Below are 15,861 nucleotides of genomic sequence, written 5' to 3' on the forward strand. Positions count from 1 at the left end.
CACCACTTTCTATTTTCTTCCATCAAAAAACAAGCTTTCATGAATATTGAATTAAATCTAAGTCCTTAAAATTTCTGGATGAAACAAAAGTTTTCCATTTTCACTAAAATCTAAAATTCCTTGATAAAACAAAAGTTTTCCAAAGTCAAACACATCCATGTTTTCATTCGATCTCTAAATCCCCTTAAAATTTGCATGAAGGCCGGTCATTCACTTTTACTTTTCTGTAAAAGAAAACGATTGTGCCGGCTTTGTCTGTCTGTCCATACCTTATTCTGTCCGCCCTCAGATCTTAAAAACTACTGAGGCTAGAGGGTTGCAAATTAGCATGTTGATCATCAACCCTCCAATCATCAAACATACCAAATTGCAGCCCTCTAACCTCAGTAGTTTTTATTTTTATTTAAGGTTAAAGTTAGCCATAATCGTGGCAACTTCTGGCGGGTTGGTTAAAGTTTCATGGGCCGCTGCTCATACAGCATTATACCAAGACCACCGAAAGATAGATCTATCTTAAGTGGCCTTGATTATACGCTGTAGCGGCTGTACAGAAAACTCGACTGCGCCGAAGAAACCTCGGCGCATTTCTTACTTGTTTAAATGATCGCTGCGAGACTCTTACATAAAAACAAACGAAAATAGTCATTAGCTAAAAGGGAAGGGACCACTAAATCTCTCCAGCTCTTGGGCGAAGACTGAAGACTTTATTTAAATACATATGAATTAAACGAGAACAATTTCAAAAATCTGTGAAATAATTCCTTACGTTAAAACAGCAACTTACAGAGAAAAAACTTTCAAATTCTGTAACTCAGTTTACCAGACAAACTCAAACAAACCTGCAACAGTTAGAACAGTTTTTAAAAACCCTGCGCGCTGGGCAAAGTAACTTAACAAAAGTTATCGCATGAAAATATTATTATTATTATTATTATTATTATTATTATTATTATTATTTATAAGATGAACCCTATTCGCATGGAACAAGCCCACAAAAGGGGCCACTGGCTTCAAATTCAAGCTTCTAAAGAATATTAAGGTGTTCATTAGGAAGAAGTAAGAGCAGGTAAAGGAAAATACAGAAAGAAGGAATCTCACTTAATAAAGAACAAAAATTAAATAAGTAAATTAATAAATAGATAAAATTGTATCAAAGTGCAAGGAGAATATTATTAGGGAAGCACGTCTCAAGGGGGGGGGAGGTAGCAGGAATGCCCTAACCATCTGATAAAAAAGAGGTGAAGTAGGCTACAGAAATGGGCCCACAACACAAACATATAGAGAAGTACACTGCATATTTGTGAAGCATCTACGGAGTGTGCTGCTTCCAACACATTATGATAAGCTTTTAGGAACGTAAAACTTCATAAAAAAAACATGGGGGGAGAGAGAGAGAGAGAGAGAGAGAGAGAGAGAGAGAGAGAGAGAGAGAGAGAGAGAGAGAGAGAGAGCACCGCAGATAAAAATTCTTCTTCTGATAAACAAGGCAACGGACAACATAAACATTGACAAGACCACCATAAACCCCTCATTCAAGAATTAGGAGAGAGAGAGAGAGAGAGAGAGAGAGAGAGAGAGAGAGAGAGAGAGAGAGAGAGAGAGAGAGAGAGAGAGCCTAAGTGACCATGAGATACTGGCGAACAGTGTCACTTTCACTAGTCATGATCATCACTATTTGCACTGCACCTGTCGCTCCAGGAAAAGCCAACGAAGGGGGGAATCAGTCACGTTGAGAAAGACTTAAAGGTAGGAGGTGTGAGGAGGAGGGGAGGAGGAGGAGGAGGAGGAGGAGGAGGATGAATGAGGAGGAGGAGGGAGGAGGAGGAGGAGGAGACAGTGGATAAGGAGAAGTGGATAAGAAGAAGAAGAAGAAGAAGAAGAAGAAGAAGAAGAAGAGGAGGAGGAGGAGGAGGAGGAGGAGGAGGAGGAGGAGGAGGGGTGGGAGTGGAGGAGGAGGAGGAGGAGGAGGAGAAAGAAGAGGAGGAGAAAGAGGAGGAGACCATACATAATGAAAATGGATAATGCAATCACTCAAGTAGTAGGCTATAAAAAAATACTGAGTATTTACATACCGATGGTGATAGAGTTTATCATTACAGGTGGATACCTTCAAGGTACTTGATAAAGGCTATTAAGGAGCTGATACATACAAGGAAAAACTTAGTGGGAATAGAACAAATGACGAAGTGTGGCCAATGTTTGCATTGTAAGTGCGTTCCTTGGCGACTGTGACGAGAAGCTGCAGAGACGGCAAGAAGTTTGAAGGTGCTTTTAAGAGAAGAGAATATGTTGTAGGTGAACGAAGGATTAAGATTGTAAGAGTATATGGAAGTCGGGAAAATGGAATGAGAAAAGAGGCGAACCAATTAGCACAAGAAAAAGGAAGGAAGTAGGATCTCTTCTGAGCCTTGGTGACTACGTGACTATTGAAGCACAACTGAGACTATATAAGGAAATTTTTGAGCCACTTTTCCTTTATGGAGCTGAAGAGTGGATGCTGAAAGAAAAGGGGCGCAAGTGAGATTGTCTATGAAGGCTGCTGAGCCACTTTTCCTTTATGGAAGTGAGGAGTGGATGCTGAAAGAAATGGGCCACAAGTAAGACTGTCTACGAAGATTGTTGAGCCACTTTTCCTTTATGGAAGTGAGGAGTGGATGCTAAAAGAAATGGGGCACAAGTAACACTGTCTATGAAGATTGTTGAGCCACTTTTCCTTTATGGAAGTGAAGAGTGGATGCTGAAAGAAAAGGGGCGCAAGTGAGACTGTCTAAGAAGACTGTTGAGCCACATATCCATTACGGAAGTGAAGAGTGGAAGTTGAAAGAGAAAGTGGAAAAAAAGTAAAAGCTACAGAAAAGGATTGTTAGTGAAGTATAGGATTAATATAGATATATGCCATAAATGTGGTGGAAATGCCAGCAAAAGTCGAAAAACGACTTGAAAGAGTTCTGAGATGGTCCGTTCATGTGGAAAGAATGACGACAATTAGGCGGTGAAAGGACTGTATAAATAAGAGGTTTAAAGAGGGAGAGCAAGACCGAAAACATGCTGGCTATAGATAGTGCGCACGATACGATGGAATGGCAGGCTCTTAATATTAACGAAGCATGTAAATGCATGTAAGACAGTGATGTCTGCCGCAGTTGTTGTTCTCTCTCTCTCTCTCTCTCTCTCTCTCTCTCTCTCTCTCTCTCTCTCTCTCTCTCTATATATATATATATATATATATATATATATATATATATATATATATATATATATATATATATATATATATATATATATGTATATATGTATATATATATATATATATATATATATATATCTATAAATATATACATATATATATATATATATATATATAATATACATATGTATATATATACACACACACAAAATACACATACACACACATATATATAATCTAATTAACTCCTCAACTTAACAGCAAAAGCAACCGCTCACTTAAAATCCTCTAGAGGAGTCACAGTCTCGCTGCAATGTCATTCAAGGTATCTTTTACAAGACATTTAAAACATCCTCTGAATGTCGTTAATATCTTAAGAGGATTTCCTCTCTTTCATAATTTAGTCACGAATACCATAACTATGTGGTGGAATTGAAAACCACATGTTTGGTTTGTTGAAGCGTGAAGTGTCAAGTTTCTTGAAGAACTATAAACTGCACTGTTTTATATATATATATTTTTTTTTTTGGGGGGGGGTGAGATACGCTTGCAAAGAAAACCTAAAATTCAACATGAAATTATTAATGGAGGAATTCTTCTTTCCTGCATGGGATTCGAACTTACGCAGGCAAACATATTCAGGCTAGGGCTTAAGCCTTTATATATATATATATATATATATATATATATATATATATATATATATATATATATATATACATATATGTATATATATTTAAATATATATGAATTATTATCACATTACCGTGACATTTTTATAGTCACAAACATTAAGCTACAAATGTTTAATGACCAATTCGCTCTACCTCGCAAACAATAACGAAGGGGAATTATAACATACATACAAACATACATACATACACACAACATACATACAAACATACATACATACACACAACATACATACAAACATACATACATGCATATATATATATGTGTGTGTGTGTGTGTGTGTGTGTGTGTGTGTGTGTGTGTGTGTGTGTGTGTGTGTGTGTAAAGCGAAAGACGATAAAACATCCCAATTACAGCCTTAACAATTACAGAAAACACTCGCGGCTCCCACCACGACCCCTGCGTAACGCCATCAAACGGAAGCAGCAAATTCCTCCCGACGAGGAAACGGGGCGGGCATTTTTTTTTTTACGATCACCCCGACCAAATGATAACATTACCTCATTACGGAAGCTCATAATTCGTCCCGCTTGGATTACCCCTAAGTACTCGAAAGTGTGACCACCTGTTACGTTACGGGGCGGCAGCAGCAGCAGCAGCAGCAGCAGCTGTATAGAGGAGTATACACATACACATCTGTGGTCAATTATGTACAGTAAAAGAGGCTTCAACCAGTGACAGACTGACTGACCGCTGAAGTGCATCCGTTTCTGCTAACATTTCACGGGCAGAAACGGGTGGAAGGGTATGGAAGGAGGGGAGGGGGAGGAGAGGGGAGGGGAAGGAGAGGGGAGGGGGAATAGGAAGGGAATGGGAGGGGAAGGGGGAAGGAGGGGAGGGGGAAGGAGAGGGAGGGGGAACAGGGAAGGGAATGGGAGGGGAAGGGGAAGGAGAGGGGGAATAGGAAGGGGAAGGGAGAGTGGAGGGAATAGGAACGGAAGGGAGGGGAATAGGAAGGGAAGGGAGAAGAAGGTGAGGGGGAGGTGGGAATGGGAATGGGAAGGGGAAGGAGAGGGGGAGGGAATAGGAAAGGAAGGGAGAGGGGAGGGGAAAGGAAGGAAGAGAGGGGGACATGGGAGGGAAGGGAAGGAGAGGGAGGGAATAGGAAGGGAAGGCAGAGGTGAGGGGAATGGGAGGGGAGAGGATGGTGAGGGGAGGAGGGAGGGGAAAATGAAAAGAGGGAGAGGAAGAGGTAGGGAAGGGGGAGGGGAACAGTTAGGGAAGGGGAGGGGACGGGAATAGGAAGGGAAGGGGAGGGGAATGGGAAGAGGAGGGGGAAGGGGAGGGGAAGGAGCTCCCTACTGCATTTATTGTCATAACGAGACAGTTCTCGTGTTACAGAACGTCAGTTGGATGCAACATGCATTATCAATTAAGAACAACTTGAATTGGAGCAAATAACTCACTACTCTAAGTGAGACAGAGAGGAAATATGATCCGCTCTATAAAAATATTTCCTTAACCCATTATCGCTACCTACATTTACTTGGAGTAGTTTTTGGAAGTGAGAGTGATGAAAAGACATTAATGATGGATTCTGATTTTGATTACGGCAAAAAGGTACTAATCAAAATCCAAGAATATGAAATTAATAAGAGTAAAGAAAGGAGAAATAATAAAATCATATAAATACCAATGAAACAGATAACGGGATAAAAGAAATAATCACTCACACTACAGTCAAACGTGTCATAAACACACGTTGGCAACTTATCGTATGCACATCGCCAACATTGTTGGAAAGAAGTCAAAGACTACAAGTGAGGGACGAATCTTTTGGAGTTGTTGGATAACATTATGAATCATTGGTTGGATAACAGTATGAATCATTGGTTAGACTAGAGCTACAAAAACGTCGGTGACTTGTAATCGACTTGTTAGTGTTGTGTGTACAATAAGTTACCGGACGTGTTTATATTATGAAATGAATCACTGCAATGTGGACGCATCCTTAATGGCAAGAAGAGAAATGGGTTATGTTATAGTTTGAGCTGAAAGAAGAATCTTACAAATGTAATGATCTCTGTTGCATTCACCATGAAAGTTGAATACTGCAAAGGTGTGTGTATGTATGTATGTATGTATGTATGTATGTATGTATGTATGTATGTACGTATAAATAAATATATATATATATATATATATATATATATATATATATATATATATAATTTATATGTGTGTGTGTGTGTGTGTGTGGTTATCTAATCAAAACTGTTAACAGATGAAACATTATTTATTTATCTCTTTATATATATACATATACATATAGCTAGGTAAATAGATAGCTAGACAGATAGACATATAGAGATATATAAATAATGTTTCATCTGCGAGCACTTTTTTATTAGATAACCACACCGCCACACACACATATATAGATAGATAGATAGATAAATATATTAATTTAACTTTCCAACATTGACTGGCTGCCCATTAGCAAGGCTGGTAATCTGCTGGAAGAAATATGTTATCTGGCAACGCTTTCATGCTGACTACTCTTTGTACGTTTTATATCACTATTCATTATCATTACTGGTAATGTTATCGCCATAGTTTTACCGCTACCACGCCTACTACGACAGCAGCTGTTGCTGGGGTTACCAAGACAATACCTGTCGCTAATTACGTCCGAATATTTGTTTAATGTCAGATTACCCTTATAAATTCTTCTTGATGTAGTAGACAATACATCAAGACATCCTGAAATACATTCTTTCAATGACGACACGACAGGACTCCATACCCCAGCATTAATATACTGAAATTATTAATTCATCATAAAGCTTATTTTTTCCATATTACCTGAAAGCGATATTTTCTACATTTTTTTTTTTACCAATGGAATGTACAAATAGGAAAATATTCTTACACCTTGTCAAGTTTGATACTCATGTAAAATTTCCCATTCATTTTTTAGTTTTCTGTAAAAGAAAACTCTTGTGACGGTTTTGTCTGTCCGTCGGCACTTTATTCTGTCCGCCCTCAGAACTTAAAAACTACTGAGGCTAGAGGGCTGCAAATTGGTATGTTGATCCATCAAACATACCAAATTTGCAACCCTCTAGCTTCAGTAGTTTTTATTTTATTTAAGGTTAAAGTTAACCATAATCGTGCTTCTGGTAACGATATAGGATAGGCCACCACCAGGCAGTCATTGAAGTTTCATGAGCCGCGGCTCATACAGCATTATACCGAGACCAACGAAAGATAGATCTGTTTTCGGTGGCGTTGATCATACGCTCTAGCGGCTGTACAGAAAACTCGGTTGCGGCGAAGAAACTTAGGCGCGTTTTTTATGCTTTTGATTTACGCTCTAGCGGCTGTACAGAAAACTCGGTTGCGGCGAAGAAACTTAGGCGCGTTTTTTATGCTTTTGATTAAGTTATATATTATAAGGAGTAAAATTATCAAAACGGCTAAATTGCTGCTTACAATTCAGAACATTTCCAATTAAAAGAACACAAAAAATAAAATTTTAAAAAATGTTCATCCTTTCAACAAACATAAAATACTAAGTAAGTCCAAAGTCACACGTGCAACAAGGGTATTCCGCATCGTCTTCCACATGCAGATATTCGCAATGGCAAAAGATCCCTGCCGTTGCATATCAAGCAAGGAAAGCTACTAATATGACCTTTCCTATGCAAACGGCAAATTACCTAATGGGACACCAGTTCAGAGGGTCAAGTGTGCTACAATGTCAATTCCGGCAGTGGTTCGCCGCTGTCTTCCAAGTACTTGATTTCAGCAATATTTTATTCTTCATGAAATAAGTTCGGGCTTAAATGAACAACACAAACACACACACACAATTAATGCCTACTTCCGGACATTTTCAATTTACGGTGTAATGTACAATACATACTTATTAAATGTGTAATTATTAAATGTACAATACATGTTTATTAAACTAAGCAACAAACATTATATACAGCTCACCTATACACCAATCTGCCATCACCGTGTCTTCATGAAATATGTTAGGGCTTAAATGAACACATTCACTGGACAAAAAGTTAATGCCTACCTTTGGATACTTTCATTGTACAGTAATGTATAGTAACTGCTTAATAAATTAAACAATTGAAATTAGATAACGCTTACTTATACATCAACCTGCCATTACCGTGATGGAAGTGGTATCCGCAGTGACTTCAAACTATGGTGGTCCCAAATTCGAGTCCCGCGCAAGGTTTCATAGATTTTCACTATAGGCACGACCCTACCTTCTCTGTGAGCTAGGGATGAAGGTTTTGTGGGACTCACAGGTCTATCATCGAGTCACCAGCAGCCAACTACCTGGCTCCCCCATGTCCCACGTGGGTGGAGTGGTCCAGGTTACTAATCTTATGTGTACATGCTAGAAGCTTTGAACCTTTACCTTCCTTTAATCACCCACGTAACACCCGACGGCTATCACATCCCACAACGATCAAAGGTGCAAAGTAATCCGTATATTGATCTATGCTTTTCCTTCATGCTCTCCCTTAACTTGAGAATTTCCTCCTTCTCCTGTTCTCCCTGGTATTATTATCAGTCTTTATATATATATATATATATATATATATATATATATATATATATATATATATATATATATATATATATATATATATATATATATATATATATATATATATAATTATACACATAAAATAGGCCCTCTAGTAAATAACAAATATAACTATCAATTATGTTTTTAAACAGTAAAACGGATGACTGGTTCTCACACTCGATATAATATTAAATGGACAAAATGAAACCATATTATTCCCACTAGGACCTAAAGTATCAAACTTAAAAAGTTTCATACTAGAGGCAAGTTAACTGTAAGCCATGATTACAAATCTAATTTCATAACAATTACTCTAACTTATGGGTAACTTATTACATCTGTCAAATTCCGAAATACCGATCAATGCAGCGAAGTACTGCTATATATATATATATCTAACGCCTTCATAAAAGAGTTCTGGGAGCGCAGATAAACACAATTTTAACTAAAAAGATTATGACAAACGCTCCATGAAATCAAGAGAGAAAGATTTTTATTCAAGATTAATGCTAGAGTATACACACACGTCGATATTTTTCTGAATTGAATTTACATAAGTGTGCTAACAAACAAGAACATCATTAACTTATACAGGAGTATGAACATAATTTTGGCCCAAAACAACTATGTTATTGCAATCCCACATTTGTATAAAAAACCTACATTATAAATCTGTTTGAGAAAAACACCGTTAACAGATTGGTTGGCCATCAAACTTCAACTTGTATGGTGGTTTACATATATATAAATATGACTTTTTATCACATCACCGTGATTCATATACAATCAGTAAGCTACAAACGTCCTTTAATATCAATTCGCTCTACCTCGGAAATAATATATTTTCATATATGTTACCGAAGGGAATTTTTAGTTGATAAGTTCGTCGTCCCGTGGGCTCGAACCAGCGAAGGACAAGAACTCAGGACTACAGTGGACGCTTTAAACCACACGGCCATCGAGCCCACGGGACGACGAACTTATTATCAACTAAAAAATTCCCCTTCGGTAACATATATGAAAATATATTATCTCCGAGGTAGAGCGAATTGGATATTAAAGGACGTTTGTAGCTTACTGATTATATATATATATATATATATATATATATATATATATATATACATATATATATATATATATATGATTATAATCATATATATATATATATATATATATATATATATATATATATATATATACATATATATATGATTATAATCACCTTTGTACGTGATTCATTTATCACACATTACCACAGGTGAAAAATAAGAGACGGGGTGTGGGTCCTGACCGGTTTCTACTTTATTTCCAAGCCACTGAAATAAAGTCGAAACCTGTGGTAATGTGTGAGATATATATACATATATACATACATATATATATATATATATATATATATATATATATATATATATATATATATATATATATATATATATATACCAGCCACCTACAAGGGAAAATCAGCGTCCTGGTCAATCCATCTTGCAAATGCACGTGGAAAGTTTTAACGAGTTTGTCCAGAAAAAAACTCGAGATCAAATATCACCTTCCGGCGAGTGGGATTTGCAGCCCAAGCGAGTGTTTCCTCATCCCTCTTGGCGACAAACGAGGGCAAAAACCCCTTGTGTCTTCATTACGAACTGGAGTTTGTAGTGAGAGAACGCAAAGACGTAATTCTTTTCAGTTGCGTTCGCTCTAAACACCTGGAGGTCAGTGTTAATGATAAAAGTCTTCCTAAGAGTTTGTAGGCGACAGCAAGCATTCCTGCAGTATGCTACTGGTTTCCTGCAGGCATTCTAAGCTGCAAGCAAGTGATACATGCAATAAATGAGCCTTGAATGTGCGTAAAAATAAGATTCTTGCAAAATGACACTTTGAACGAAGGATTCGACCGTCTAGTCGATCAGACAACGAGAACTCCCACCTCACAAGGTAAACCAAAAGCACACCACAGGCAAACAAGCAGCAGCAACAATGCGTTCCAAACAAAACCGAGCAAACAAAACAAGCTTGCAAATACGCACCCGAGAGCATTATAAACACGGGCTCAATTAGCAAGATGCAAAACAGAGGTTCACCCGCGCCCTCAAACCACCGCCCCCTCCCCCCCCCTCAGCTGACCCTTGGCAAGGAAGGCAAGCGATCGGGCTTTTGACTAAGTGATCGGGCAGCATATAAATTGATCCCTGATTGCGGGCTGAGGAGTAGCATAAGGTCCCAAATGTCAGGGAAGCCACTCCGGAGGGGGGGGAAGGGGGAGTGGGGGGTGGGGGTTGGGGGTGGGGGGTCGACATTCACATGGATCCCTTCTTGTTTTGATTCCTCCTATCTTTGTGAAGGGGTGACATCCCGACGGTTATCTTAAATTAGAACCTGTTGTTGTTCGGGCTGCAGAGACAGGTGGGGAAGGGGGAGAAGGGGGGGAGGGGAGAAAGGAGGGGGAGGGGAGAAGGGGGGGGGGGGATCGCTATACTAAATAAGTGCCAACCTAGATTTGGGTTTGGGCAATTATGCGATTGCATACTGATAAATTATTTAGATACGCACTTTCAGATACATAACAATCACTGTCATTATCTTGAAGTAATGACTCGCATCTAGTTTTGGAGGAGAAACTTTTTACGCTCGCCTCAAATACATACAGATACGTAAATGGAAAGGGGACATACCATATCAGTACTAAAGTATTATTATTATTATTATTATTATTATTATTATTATTATTATTATTATTATTATTATTATTATTATTCAGAAGATGAACCTTATTCATAAGAAACAAGCCCACAAAAGGGGCCACTGACTTGAAATTCAAGCTTCCAAAGAACATGGTGTTCATCAGGAAGAAGTAAGAGGAGGTAAAGTAAAGGCAAATACTAAAGTATTATTATTATTATTATTATTATTATTATTATTATTATTATTATTATTATTATTATTCAGAAGATGAACCCTACTCATAAGATACAAGCCCACAAAAGGGGGCACTGACTTGCCACTGACTTGAAATTCAAGCTTCCAAAGAACACGGTGCTCATCAGGAAGAAGTAACGAGGAGGTGAAGGGAAAGTACAAAACAAACTTCTTCCAGGAATTACAAACAAAAATAAAAAACGAACAGCACCACAGATCCAGACTAGCATCTCGATAAATAGATATATACAAAGATACACAGACTGTTTTCCCGAAATACATCAAGAATTCTCCTATCCTGGACCTCAGTAGCACGCAGACAGTCAACAGCGTACTTTTCGGAGGGGATTTGCATCCTAACTATAGTTATCGCTGATGTTAACGGCTGCATCACTAAAACGTAGCTGGTCTCATCGCTAAAATCTACATAATTAAACCCAATCAGGTAACCCTGGGTAGGTGATATGATCAAACGATCAACATCTCTCTCTCTCTCTCTCTCTCTCTCTCTCTCTCTCTCTCTCTCTCTCTCTCTCGCAATAGATAGCTGCACTGTAAGCTAGTTAGTGAAGCTACGGATGCTGGTTTGCAAAGATAACGACACAGGAAAAGCTGAAGAAAAAATGTCCCGGGCCACATTGGGTAATCATCTTCGTAGGTGACTGAGGGAAGCTACACTTGTGTGTCTCTCTCTCTCTCTCTCTCTCTCTCTCTCTCTCTCTCTCTCTCTCTCTCTTGTTATTCTTCTCTCTTATTATTCTTCTCTTTAATCAGCTTTCTTTTTTTTTCCTCTCTCTCTTTTTATCGACTCCCTTCACTATGACCTCTACCCTAAGGCACCGAGGGGCGAGTTAGCCCAGGGAAATTATGGGGGGGAGGGAGGGACCAAGGTGGTGGAGAGAGAGAGAGAGAGAGAGAGAGAGAGAGAGAGAGAGAGAGAGAGAGAGAGAGAGACGAGACCGCGTGGTAGCCAGCTGTCGCGGTTTCAAATCTCGCCCAAACGAGGCAGGTGCGTAGATGCACGCGCGCGCTTTAATGCATGTGTGCACGCACACGTGAACGCCACTTGCGTGCGGCCCTTCCATGAATATAAAGCAGAGCGAAGGCTGTTTTCGTCCCTCCAATTATTATGCGCTTAGCGGCGCATATGGCTTCGAATTACCATTCGACATACAATGAACGATTTCATGGGTATTAAAACAACATGAAACCTCGTATAAAACGGCGCAGTGGAGTCGGTTTAACGATCCGTTCGCTATATGCTCGAGTATAATAGAATAATCAAGCGGCATATTCCACGCTGGACGATGCGAAACCCGAATTCCTACGTTATCAAAGCACAAACATCGCCATTAGAGGGTGTGGTCCGAGTGGAAAAATACAATGATTTCTCGAATCAATTAGCATAAATTCATAATTCATATTCCATAAAACCCACACCCGCCACACCTCCTAGCCCCAACCCCCCTTCTCTCTCTCTCTCTCTCTCTCTCTCTCTCTCTCTCTCTCTCTCTCTCTCTCTCTCTCTCAACAAACCCTTCCTCAAAAGCATTTAATGTCAAATCTTAACGGCATTTCCGTTTCACCGACGTCAATAACCATTAAAGATGTGACGCCTATTACTATATTAACAACTGACTTAATAACTCTCGGTTACCATAAATGAAAATCACATTATTCATTAAGACTCTAAATAGACAAAAAGGATATACTTCAGTGTGGTGTACTGGAGAGCATCTGATTGACAGGAAAGAGTAATGCTATTAACTTGCTTAAGTTTATGCCATCTGAGATATAAGACATCTGGTACTTTTATAAGGAATATTCAACAGACCAATTTGAGAAAGCATTATATACGAATTGACTTAACCCATAATTATTCTAGCTTTCATACAATGGGTAATAGTAGAAATATCGTAGCAATAGATTCTTCTTACCGCTGTTATTATTATTATATTATTATTATTATTCATGTAAAGCTTTCTTAGTAAAAATGTCGACAACTGACAAAGGAAAATCAGACCAAAGATTTTGAAGAAGAAGAAGAAGAAGAAGAAGAAGAAGAAGAAGAAGAAGAAGAAGAAGAAGAAGAAGAAGAAGAAAAACAGCAAAAATAAATAAAATAAAAAACCAATGTTTCATCATTCTTCTACTTCCTCCTAAACAAGTCTTCCTAACCTTACCCACGCCCCTACCGCCTCCTCCCCTCCTCCCTTCCCCTTCCCCCTCCCCCTCCCCCTACCTCCCTCCAACCCGCATGCCTTCTGACCTCTCTCTCTCTCTCTCTCTCTCTCTCTCTCTCTCTCTCTCTCTCTCCTCCACTCCGCACCTGTCGCCAAACTTCCACAACACCTGACCCGCCTAAGATGACCTATAACCGTCTGCCGGTGGATTCCTGCATCTTATTACCTTGCATAACCCCTAAATAACAACACCAAAATACCTTGCATGACCACCTAAGTAACAACACCAAAACTGTTATAATCATCAGCTACAACAACACCAATAATAGTAACATGCACATCAGAAAGCAATACAACAGAATCAACATCAGAAATACAACAACAACCAGCCATTCCTACAAAACCAGAATTGCTTGTTATAATCATGAGTTACAACAACAACACCAATAACAGCAAGAACAACATCAGAAATACAACAATAACCGTCATTACTAGGGGTGGCCTATAACTGTCTCTCGGTGGATTCCTGCGATTTACCTTGCATAATCCCTAAATATCAACACCAAAAATTATTTCGTCATAATCATGAGCTACTACAACAACACCAATAACAGCAACAGCAACAACCTACTCCTGCACCTTACCTCGCATAATCCCCAGATAACAAAACCAAAAATCGCTGGTCATAATTATGAGCTACAACAACACAAATAGCAGCAACAACATCATAAATACAACAAAAAACCATTCTCCCAAACTGAAGCAACAACAACAAAAATACAACTAAAACAACAACAACAACCTTTCTTCTCACTGAAGCAACAACAACCCTTTCTTCCCAATGAAGCAACAACAACAATTCTTTCTCCCCACTGAAGCAACAACAACAATCCTTTCTCCCCACTGAAGCAACAACATCCCCTTCTGCCCCGCTGAAACAACAACAGAAATACAACAACATTCTCCCAACAATGAAGCAACAACAACAACCATTTCACCCCATTGAAGTAACAACAACCCATTCTCTCCCACTGAAGCAACAACAACTACCCTTTCTCTCCAACTGAAGCAACAACAACAATGCCTTCTCCCCCACTCAAGCAACAACCTTTTCTCCCCACTGAAGCAACAACCTTTTCTCCCCACTGAAGCAACAACCTTTTCTCCCCACTGAAGCAACAACCTTTTCTCTCTCACTGAAGCAACAATAACCCCTTCTCGCCACTGAAGCAACAACAACAACCTCTCACCCCACTGAAGCAACAACAACAACCTTTCACCCCACTGAAGCAACAACAACCCTTCACCCCACTGAAGCCACAACAACCTTTCACCCTACTGAAGCAACAACAACAACCCTTTCTCTCCCACTAAACTCTAAAGCAACAACAACATAAACACAACAACAGCAACCCTTTCTCCCCCACTGAACCAACAACAACAAAACAGAAATACAGCAACAACAATTACAACCCCTTTCTCTCCACCCCTCCTTCTTCCGAAAGACAACCCTTATAAACGACGCCATTTGGAACTGTCACCTAGAGCCCACCTACGAAGGCACCCTCCCGCCTGGCACCACTGCTGCTGCTGCTGCTGCTGCTGCTGCTTCTGCTTCTGCTTCTGCTGCTGCTGCCCTCCGTCATAAAGTGATATAGATAAGGAAGACGTCACAATGGCCCCTCTTAATAACCCGAATGCCAAAGGAGCTGATACGGAAACCCGTCGTTAGGTCCCGAGGGGAACATTTTCTCATTAGTTCTTCACATTCTCTTTTTGACCACCAAGTTCGTTGTTTCTAGGTTCATATAACACACACACACACACAGAGAGAGAGAGAGAGAGAGAGAGAGAGAGAGAGAGAGACCAACAAGCTGTTTTTCATTATGAGAGAGAGATAGCACCAACAAGCTCTTTTTCATTGTGTGAGAGAGAGAGAGAGAGAGAGAGAGAGAGAGAGAGAGAGAGAGAGAGAGAGAGAGAGAGCACCAACAAGCTGTTTTTCATTATGAGAGAGAGAGAGAGAGAGAGAGAGAGAGAGAGAGAGAGAGAAGAGAGAGAGAGAGAGAGAGAGAGAGAGAGAGAGCACCAACAAGCTGTTTTCATTATGAGAGAGAGAGAGAGAGAGAGAGAGAGAGAGAGAGAGAGAGAGAGAGAGAGAGAGAGAGAGCACCAGCATGCTGTTTTCCATTATGTGAGAGAGAGAGAGAGAGAGAGAGAGAGAGAGAGAGAGAGAGAGAGAGAGAGAGAGAGAGAGAGAGCACAAACAAGCTGTTTTCCATTATGAGAGAGAGCGAGAGAGCACCAACAAGCTATTTCTC

This window comes from Macrobrachium rosenbergii, chromosome 48, assembly GCF_040412425.1.
Source record: "Macrobrachium rosenbergii isolate ZJJX-2024 chromosome 48, ASM4041242v1, whole genome shotgun sequence".
NCBI lineage: Eukaryota > Metazoa > Arthropoda > Malacostraca > Decapoda > Palaemonidae > Macrobrachium > Macrobrachium rosenbergii.